General features: G+C 50.6%; 1 protein-coding gene across 1 annotated transcript in view; it reads right to left on the reverse strand.

Annotated features, from left to right (window-relative positions):
- SNX17 (sorting nexin 17) overlaps window positions 1-10,036 on the reverse strand; it is a 139,452-nt gene that overhangs the window by 125,170 nt on the left and 4,246 nt on the right. The window lies entirely within an intron of this gene.

Genomic DNA, 10,036 nt, shown 5'->3' on the forward strand with positions numbered 1-10,036 from the left:
GAGACCATCCTGGCTAACACGGTGAAACCCCGTCTCTACTAAAAAATACAAAAAACTAGCCGGGCGAGGTGGTGGGCGCCTGTAGTCCCAGCTACTCGGGAGGCTGAGGCAGGAGAATGGCGTAAAAACCCGGGAGGCGGAGCTTGCAATGAGCTGAGATCCGGCCACTGCACTCCAGCCTGGGCGACACAGCAAGACTCCGTCTCAAAAAAAAAAAAAAAAATCAAACTCACTGGGTTCAGTGGCTCTCGTCTGTCATGCCAGCACTTTGAGAGGCTGAGGCAGGAGGATCACTTGAGGCCAGGAGTTCAAGACCAGCCTGGTCAACATAGTGAGACCCTGTCTCTACAAAAAAATTAAAAATATAAATAAATTAGCTATGTGTGGTGGTGCATGTATGTGGTCCCAGCTATTCAGGAGGCTGAGGTGGGAGGATCACTTGAGCCCAAGAGGTTGAGGCTGCAATGAACTATGATCATGCCACTGCACTCTAGCCTGAGCGACAGAGCGAGAATCTAAAAAAAAAAAAAAAAAAAAAATCAGCTAGGCAAGATGGCTCACGCCTGTAATCCCAGCACTTTGGGAGGCTAAGGCAGGCAGATCACTTGACCCCAGGAGTTCAAGATCAGCCTGGGCAACATGGTGAAACTCTGTCTGTACAAGAAATACAAAAATTAGCTGTGCATGGTAGTGTGTACCTGTAGTCCCAGTTACTTGGGAGGCTAACTGGGGAGAATCACTTGAGCTCAGGTCATTGAGGCTGCAGTGAGCCATGATTGTGCCACTGCACTCCAGTCTGGGCAACAGAGTGAGAGTGTGTCTCAAACATGATGCAACCCTATCTCTACTAAAAAATACAAAAATTTGGTTGGGTGCAGTGGCTCAGTGCTGTAATCCCAGCACTTTGGGAGGCCGAGGTGGGTGGATCACCTGAGGTCAGGAGTTCAAGACCAGCATGACCGACATGGAGAAACCCTGTCTCTACTAAAAATACAAAATTAGCCAGGCGTGGTGGTGCAAGCCTATAATCCCAGCTACTCAGGAGGCTGAGGCAGGAGAATTGCTTGAACCCGGGGGAGGCAGAGGTTGCGGTGAGCTAAGATCATGTCATTGTAGTCCAGTTTGGGCAACAAGACTGAAATTCTGTCTCAAAAAAAAAAAAAAAAAAAAGCTGGGTGTGGTGGCGTGCGCCAGTAAACCCAGCTACTCAGGAGGTTGAGGCAGGAAGAATCACTTGAACCCGGGAGGCAGAGGTTGCAGTGAGCTGAGATCGCGCCACTGCACTCCAGCCTGGGCAACAGAGGGAGACTCTGTCTCAAAAAAAAAAAAAAAAAATTAGACTCTGTGCTTTGATTTTAGATCTGTTGCTTTAGGCCTTCCCACCATGTTGATAAAATCCCAGCCCAAAGCAAGGACATTGAGCATTTTCAATAGCCCATGCATATTTCTGTGAGCCTTCCTCATAATGGAAATACATTTATTATCAGATTATTTTTATTATAAAAGCAATATATACTTGTTTTAAGGGTACAACAAAGGAAAAGTATATAAAGTAGAAAGTGAATGTTTCTCCTGTAATCTTACTTCCTGAAAAAACTGCTAATCCCAGTATGGGGTCAGTATTTCTACATAATAACAAAAAATGGCGTCATAGGTGAGATCATATAACCTGTGTTTATGACAACCATGCAGCCTGGACTCATCTTTCCATGTCAAGACCATAGATTTCATTCCTTTTTAAAGGTGAGGCTTTTGGACTCATCAGAGCTAGCCCCCTGCCTGATGTCCAGCCAGGGGCCTTAGCCCAGGCTGGGTGAGATGCCACTGCCCACGTCAGGGCGTGGGAGGCTGGCGTGGCAAAAGGCTGGCAGTCCATCACACCCGGCGGCAAGGCCGCCCCAGCTGCTCGCCATGCTTTGCTGGTTCCTGATACTTTCTCATTTTACGTCTCATTGATTATAGGCCCCAAGTGACAGGATGGGGGTGGGGAAGAGTGAGGAAATCGAGGAGAGGGAAGGAGGGTGGGGAAGAGGAGGACTCAATTTTCACCCTATGAAATGCTTTAAGCCACAGCCTGTCCTATCTGTGCCATGCCGGGTCCCTTTGCAGGGGAGGGAGCAGAATGCTCAGGGCAAGTGAATGCCTTCACCAGGCATCCAGTCCATCTTCTGTCCATAGAAGAAGGAGACTCAGGGAGGGAAAAATACTTCCCCTGGGTCAGCCAGCACACGCCCAAGCTCTCACTCCCACTCTAGGCCCCTCTGAAGCTCTTGCCTAGTTGAGTTTCTCAGCAAACCTTTCCCCAGCTCCTCCAGCAGCCTGCTGCCACTGGCACTCCTGTCCTGGGGCTCTGGGGTCAGGCCGTCTGGTTCTGCTCTGCCTTCTACTATGATTCTAGTCACAGTTCACTTCTCTGCATCTCAGCTTTCTCAATTATAAAATAGGGATTACATGATATCATGGGCGTGAACATGCCTGGTATATAGAAGGTGTGTACAAGAGTTAGCTTTTGGGTTGAACCCAGGATGTAGGGGAGAGATTTCAGGGTAACAGAGTGGCCCAGCACCCTAACAGCAGGGAAAGGAAGCAGCAGTCATTGAGCTTACTTTGTACAAGGCCCTGCGGCGCGAACAGTATCCTGTGCACCTGACAGATGGAGAAGCAGGCTCACCTGCCCTTGGTCGTGCAGCTGGTGACCGTCAGGGCTGAGATTCCCACGGTTCTGGGTTCTGGCCCCTGGAAGTCCCCAGCCCTTTCTCCATGCCACCCTGCCTTTCAACCCACCTTCAGGCATTGGGAGGATGAGGAGACAGGTCTCTGGAGCATTCTCCCACCTTCACACTGGGCCGCCATCCCTGGGAGCCCAGGAAATCCTTATCTACAGAGCTGCCTGCACTCCCCCATTATCCTCCAATCCCCCTCCTCCTCCACTTGCTTATCCAGAAGTCCCTTTCCCCTGGGTGCCCTTCCTTGATGATAGATGGAGGAGGGAACGTCGAGGGCAAGGGACTGGGCCTGGGAGGGGTGAGGGGAAGGCAGGGGAGAGCAACGCAGGTGGGGGAGGGGGGAGGGGGGAGGGCCCATCCCTCAGCCAGCCCCAGCTCTTTACATGGCTGATTAACTCGGGGAGGGGAGGGCTTTCAGGTCAGAGAGGAAGGAACCAGAGAAGAGGGACAGCTAGGGAAGGGGTGAAATGGAGAGCGGAGAGAAAGAGGCAGGCTGGATTTCCCTGCTGCGAGCTGCAGGGCTGTTCAAAGGAGAGACTGGAGACCAAGGGGCCAGAATGCAGGTTGCGAACCTTAGAAGCCTCGTGCTGCAGTGACTGGGCGGGGTAGCATGGGCACATGGGCAGGTCCTGCCCTTCTCCCCAGGCTGCCCACCTGGAGTGGCCCAGGGTGAGTCCTGCACCACGTCTGAGAGGTGAAGGCCAAGGTCCAGGACCCAGGGGGCAGGGTCAAGAGGAAGCCCGGGTGATAAGCACCACCCTCTATCGGCCCTCCCGCCCGGTCAGGGCCCCAGTGCAGCCAGCTTGAAGGAGGCATTTGGCCCTCCCGCTGCCTAAAGCCCCACTGACTGGGGAGCAGCGCCCCCCACAGGGGCCTGCACCACGGTAGCGGCAGAGGCAGCCGGAAGTCTCTGCAGTGAGTCTCAGGACTGGGGTCAGGATGGGAAGACCCTTTTCCCCTCCGCCAGGCAGAGCCCCTCACTGTGGAGAACTGTATTCAGGGTGTTCCTTTTACAGTTGGAGTACTCTTCTCAACTCTCCAACCTCCCTTCCCCCAACTCTGGCAGTTCCCAGGGCCACCTCGTCAGTACCTGGTAAGTACCTTCCAAGGGGTGCTTGGAGGGGCAGTTCCCAGGCCCCAACAGGGCAAAGCCTGAGGCCCCAGATGCAGCTGTGTGTGGGCTTTTTCTTTTTTCTTTTTTGAGATGGGGTCTTGCTATGCTGCTCAGGCTAGCCTCAAACTCCTGGGTTCAAACAATCCTCCTGCCTCAGCTTCCTAAGCAGCTGTGACCCCACGTGTACACCACCACACCCCCAGATGCAGCTGTGATCACCAGCAACCCCATACACAAAGCAGGCCCTGTTTCCTTAACTGGCAAGAGAAAGAACGTGGGGAGGGTGGATAGGCAGGAAGGCCCAGGTTGCCAGAGCCGGTGCCTCCCTCCTTCAGCCCTGGCCCTAGCCTTTCTCTGCTCTTGCCATTCCCCATGCAGTACCCCAGACACCCTCACCTGCTCTCTGGCTACAGCATCCTGGGGACAGGAAGAAGTCCGGGCCTGGTGAAGCTCACTCAGAGGACATGACCCAAACAACCTTAACCTCCAATTCCATTCTCTTGTTTGCTTTGGCTCAACAATGATGGCTATAAATTTAATTTAAAGGACTGTAGCCAAAAACCTGGGGAGAAATAGAAGGGAACTGAACCCAGAATATTAAAAAGATAAGAAAGCTTACCAAAATAAGCAGGGTTCAGACCCTAAAACAACAGACTTGCTTTTTCCTGACCATGGAGTCTGCCCAAGCATGGCCTCCCTGCTTCCCTCCATCCTGCTGGACCAGGACGTGGTCACACAGGACTGCTGGGAGGCACAGTAACACGGGGAGTGGCTACTGACTGCACACTCCTTAAAGGAAGGCATGCTCCCCCAGCATCTAACTCACAGCCAGACACCAAGTACATGCTCAGTGTGACTGCTGGTGATGGAAGGAATGGGTGGAAGGATGGTGAACAGATAAACATCAGGCCAATGCAAAGTCCATAACATACCCTCTAATCCCCAGCTCCTACCAATGGGCCAACAAGCAGGTTTCATACATGCTGATTCCCGAGGTATAAATCTGTGTCTGATGGGAGCATGTGATGGTAGCAATCCAGGTGCTCTCAAGCAGGCAGTCATTTCTATTTCTTGGGTTCTCCAGGGAGTACAAGCCCTTCCACACCCCTGCCCTGGACATGGCTTCCCCCAGCCCCACCACAAATTCAGTGTTTAGCTTTCCCTCAAGTCTTGCTTGTGACTCTATTAATCTCCTGCAGATTCATCACAGCTTCCCCGACCTTCTCTAGAGCCTTTGAGCGCCCAATCTCAATACCCATTTTTTTCCTTGCCACTTGGTAAATGACCTCAGCTTCTAAACCAGTGCCTCAGTAACCTCGTGAAACCTGCTTACCACCACAGAGCATCAGCCTAACAACTATTGTGACAACGTCCTTGCCTCAAATTTCCTTCTCTTTGGCCTGCTACAGGATTTGAATCTGCCAATACGTGTCCTGTCCCTCACACACTTGGAATTCTGGGCCTCTTGAGGGCTTTCTTCTTTTTTTTTTTTTTTTTTTCTTTTTTTTCTGAGACGGAGTCTCGCTCTGTCTCCCAGGCTGGAGTGCAGTGGCGCGATCTCGGCTCACTGCAAGCTCCGCCTCCCGGGTTCACGCCATTCTCCTGCCTCAGCCTCCGGAGTAGCTGGGACTACAGGCGCCCGCCACCGCGCCCGGCTAATTTTTTGTATTTTTAGTAGAGACGGGGTTTCACCGTGTTGACCAGGATGGTCTCGATCTCCTGACCTCGTGATCCTCCCACCTCGGCCTCCCAAAGTGCTGGGATTACAGGCGTGAGCCACAGCGCCTGGCCCTCTTGAGGGCTTTCTTCTGAGTTCTCTTGCTGCCCTTGCTGAAATTGAGGCTTGCCCCCATTCTACAAATATGCGTATTTTAAATATGCGTATTTTAAAAGCTTCAATTACCTTTATGTTGATGCTTCAGTCAACACGTTTATTGAGCACCTACTATGTGCTCAACCTTGTTCTGGGTGTTTGGGATACATCAGTGAATAAAGTCCCTGCTCTCATGGCACTTGTGTTGTCACATATAAATGCCACCTGTCTCTGTTGTGCTTGCTCCAACTCCCCAGCTCCATTACCTCCATAACATCTCCATATAGATGGCCCATGGCAGCTAGGTATCACACCCAAAGGGAATCAACCCTCCCCTCCCCCAAACTGGCTATCTGGTCTACCTTCATCAGTCTTCATTCTTCCAGTCTTGAGGTCCCACACTGTGCGGTCATTCTTCACTCTCCTCTCTCCTCAGTCGTATAACATCTATTCCTGTCTCTGAATCCAGACCCTTGTCATCCATGCTGTGTTTACTGCAACAACTTCCTAATTGGCTTCCAGATGGTGGAATGGCTCCTTTCCCTCTTCTAGGCACTGCTGCCAGATGGGTCTTCCGTAAGCACTCATCCCATCCTGACCCTCATTTTCTGCTCCTCACCTCCACCGGTCAATGCCCCCTTATTGTCTCTGGGGATATTACTGCAGAACTACAGACACTTTGCAGTTTTACACTGGGAATTGCCAACTACCCTTTTAAAGCCTATAGGTGGGCTGGGCATGGTGGCTCATGGCTGTAATCCCAGCACTTTAGGAGGCTGATGCAGGCGGATCACTTGAGCCCAGGAATAGACCAGCCTGGGCAACATGGCGAATCCCCATCTCTACAAAACAAAACAAAGAACAAAAATTAGCCAGGCATGGTGGCATGTGCCTGTAGTCCCAGCTTTTCTGGAGGCTAAGTGGGGAGGATTGCTTGAGTCCAGGAGTTTGAGACCAGCCTGGGCGACATGGCAAAACCCCATCCCTACAAAAAAAAAACACAAAAAATTAGCCGGGCATGGTGGTATGGCCATTGTGGTCCCAGCTACTTGGGAGGCTTAAGTGGGAGGATCACTTGAGCCCACGAGGTCAAGGCTGCAGTGAGCTGAGATCGCGCCACTGCACTCCAGCCTAGGTGACAGAATGAGACCCTATCTCAAAAAATTTTTTTAAATATAAAAACTAAAAGCCTACAGGCATACTGACTTGCCCATGGTTTCAGGTAGGTAGTTGTAAGGTGAGGACTACAGTGCAGCTGACAAAGCTCCAGGTGGACTACCTATGTTGAGGGGGTTGTCTCCTTCACTAGGGTGGACAGTGAAGAGGTGGGAGAAAATGGCTGTAATAGCAACCCAACGTTAGCCAGACTTCTTTCAAGGCGGGGGATAGAGTCAAAGGATTCATGCAAGTGTCAAAGGGATGTATCTGTAAAGCGCTTAGAACAGTGCTTGGCATATAAATGTTTCTTATAAAAGAAATAGATCAAACCTCTTAAGTACCTCAGGAAGGAAAGTAACTTTTTATGCTTTGTGACAATTACATGGCACATATGAAGTTGTTTCTCAGTGAATGTGGAACAGGCTCAGTCAAAGGTATTGTATTAAAGGGCTAATTTTGGCTGGGTGCGGTGGCTCACGCCTGTAATCCTAGCACTTTGGAAGACCGAGGCGGGTGGATCACTTGAGGTCAGGAGTTCAACACCAGCCTGGTCAACATGGCAAAACCTCTACTAAAAATATAAAAAGTTAGCTGGGCGTGGTAGCACGTGCCTGTAGTCCCACTTACTTGGGAAGCTGAGGCAGGAGAATCACTTGAACCTGGGAGGCGGAGGTTGTAGTGAGCCAAGATCGCACAACTACACTCCAGCCTGGGCGACAAAGTGAGATGCCATCTCAAAAAGATAAAAATTTTTTTAAAAGGCACTAATTTTGGTTTTTGCTGGTTAAGTTTTTTCATTTTATTTCCCAATATAATAAGATCTACTTTCTGGTCATTTGGGAAAAAAGTTTATTCAACTCAGAGCTGTGTTATGATTCGGAGAGCCAAAGAAAGGCTCAGGACAGGAACACCTCCCACCACTTAGCAACTGAGTAAAATGCGTTCGCTACTTGGCAGCAAACACCGCTTCTACTTGAGGGTGAGGCTATCCAAGTTCTGTGGGAATCTGTGTGTGAGTCCCAAGTACCCATGAATACAATTGGGAAACTAATCTCTGACTTGTTCTAAGAGTTTAAGCAAGGAAGTGGAGTCTCTAGAAAGAAGAGGAACGGTTCTGGAAATGACACTATTTTCCAACCAACAAAGTCCTCCAGGTACCTGAGGGAGACCTCGTCAGGCAGGAATCTGGGTTTGCAAAGACTGGAGAGGGTTAACATTAGCAGGACCGGAGGCCTCCACACTCTAGGACTTGGCATTATACTTGGTATCCTCCTTCAAATAGTACCTATGGTTGTAAATTAACATTTCTATTGGAATTGACATCCAAACCCCCTGGTCTGGTCTGTCAGACTCTCAACCCTCACAATACTGAGTAGGAATCTTCTGCTGCGTTCAGTGTCTCCTCACTGTACCACAGACAATTTCCATTCCTCTCGAACTGTACTGTAAAGGAGATTCTTCGTCCTTCCTCACGACACAGCTCACACCCCACGGCACAGGCTTTTCCGACTCCATTATCTGTGCTGACCTCTTCTGAAAATTGGTTCCCTCCAGGACACCTTAGGTTTGTTCTCTGGCTGCTTAGATTTGTGGCTTGTCTTTCCCACTGGTTTTTGGACGCCCTTAAAGCCAGAGATGACCTTTCCCTTTTTAACAGAAAGGTGAGTTGTTAAGTCAAGAAGTCCTTTGTATGTGTCTCAAGGTGAGTGGCCCAGCAAGCTACCACTTTTTTTTTTTTTTTTTGAGATACAGTGTCACTCTTATTGCTCAGGCTGGAGTGTAATGGTACCATCTTGGCTCACAGCAACCTCTACCTCCTGGGTTCCAGCGATTCTCCTGCCTCAGCCTCCCAAGTAGCTGTGATTACAGGCGCACGCCACCAAACACAGCTAATTTTTGTATTTTTAGTAGACAGGGTTTCACCATGTTGGCCAGGCTGGTCTCAAACTCCTGACCTCAGGTGATCCACCTGCCTCAGCCTCCCAAAATGCTGGGATTACAGGCGTGAGCCACTGTGCCTGGCCCCCACTTCTCTGAGCCAGCGTCCACAGCTGTGAAATGGGTGGAAGGCTGGTGTGAGAAGTGAGAATACGCATCAAGTTCCTCTTCACACTAAGTTCTCAAAAAACGAGGTCCTTCTCCTTTTCTCATCTCTAGAATACGCTGATACTCTCTGGATGAAGTAGGTGCTTCCTGAATGGTGTCAGAGCAGTTTGCATTATCATGTGCCAGTGTGCAGCAGTTTAATCTGTAGAAGCCACTGGAAGCCTCATGACCTGAGGCTGAAAACTGAGGGTTAGAATTGCCTTGTTCGTCCTCATACTCCCACTGCACATGGTGCTTTGTACCCACAGCGTGCTAAGTTTTGTTGGAACAAGAAACGAGATTTCTCCAATGCTACTCAAGTTCACCAGATGGCACAGCCGCTCCTCAGAAGCCCTCAACCACAGACACATAAGCTACTCCCCTTAGGCCCCTGCCCTGGGGTCTCCAAGCCAAACTGCTCCTCAGCCCTCCATGGCATCTGCCCCTCTGTCCAATGTCAGGCAGAGGCTCCCAGGGTTGGGAAGTAGGAGGGGCTCCTAATAGTGACAGTGGCTGGGGAACTCTAGGGTGGTTTTGAGAATGCAATGGCAGCCTTAGCCACTGGAGGAGGACTAACCACTAAGAATGGGGAAGAGTCAAGGCCCGGCTTCAGACAGGCCGCAGTGCTCAGCCTTCCTTTCACCCTGATGAGTGTTCTCCCAGTGTCAGAAAGAGGGCAGAACTCTGTCAAGTCTTTGAGTCAACAGAATTGAGGAAGAAGGACTGGGACACCAGCCAGAGCCTCCAGGTAAGCTCTGGCATTAGCACGACACAGGACTCAGCACAGAGTAACATGCTCCCGCTGAGTCCCAAAGAGCCACGAGTGTGAAAATGCCGAGTGTGGGCACACAGCCCTAGCCAGAGCCCTGCCTGGTGAGGCTGCTCTTATCATTTGGGAATCTCCTCAATTTTTTTTTTTTTTTTTGAGACGGAGTCTCACTCTGTCACCCGGGTTGGAGTACAGTGGCCAGATCTCAGCTCACTGCAAGCTCCGCTTCCCGGGTTCACACCATTCTCCTGCCTCAGCCTCCCGAGTAGCTGGGACTACAGGTGCCCGCCACCTCGCCCAGCTAGTTTTTTGTATTTTTTTAGTAGAGACGGGGTTTCACTGTGTTAGCCAGGATGGTCTCGATCTCCTGA

The sequence above is a fragment of the Macaca thibetana genome, chromosome 13 (genome assembly GCF_024542745.1).
Source record: "Macaca thibetana thibetana isolate TM-01 chromosome 13, ASM2454274v1, whole genome shotgun sequence".
Classification (NCBI taxonomy): domain Eukaryota; kingdom Metazoa; phylum Chordata; class Mammalia; order Primates; family Cercopithecidae; genus Macaca; species Macaca thibetana.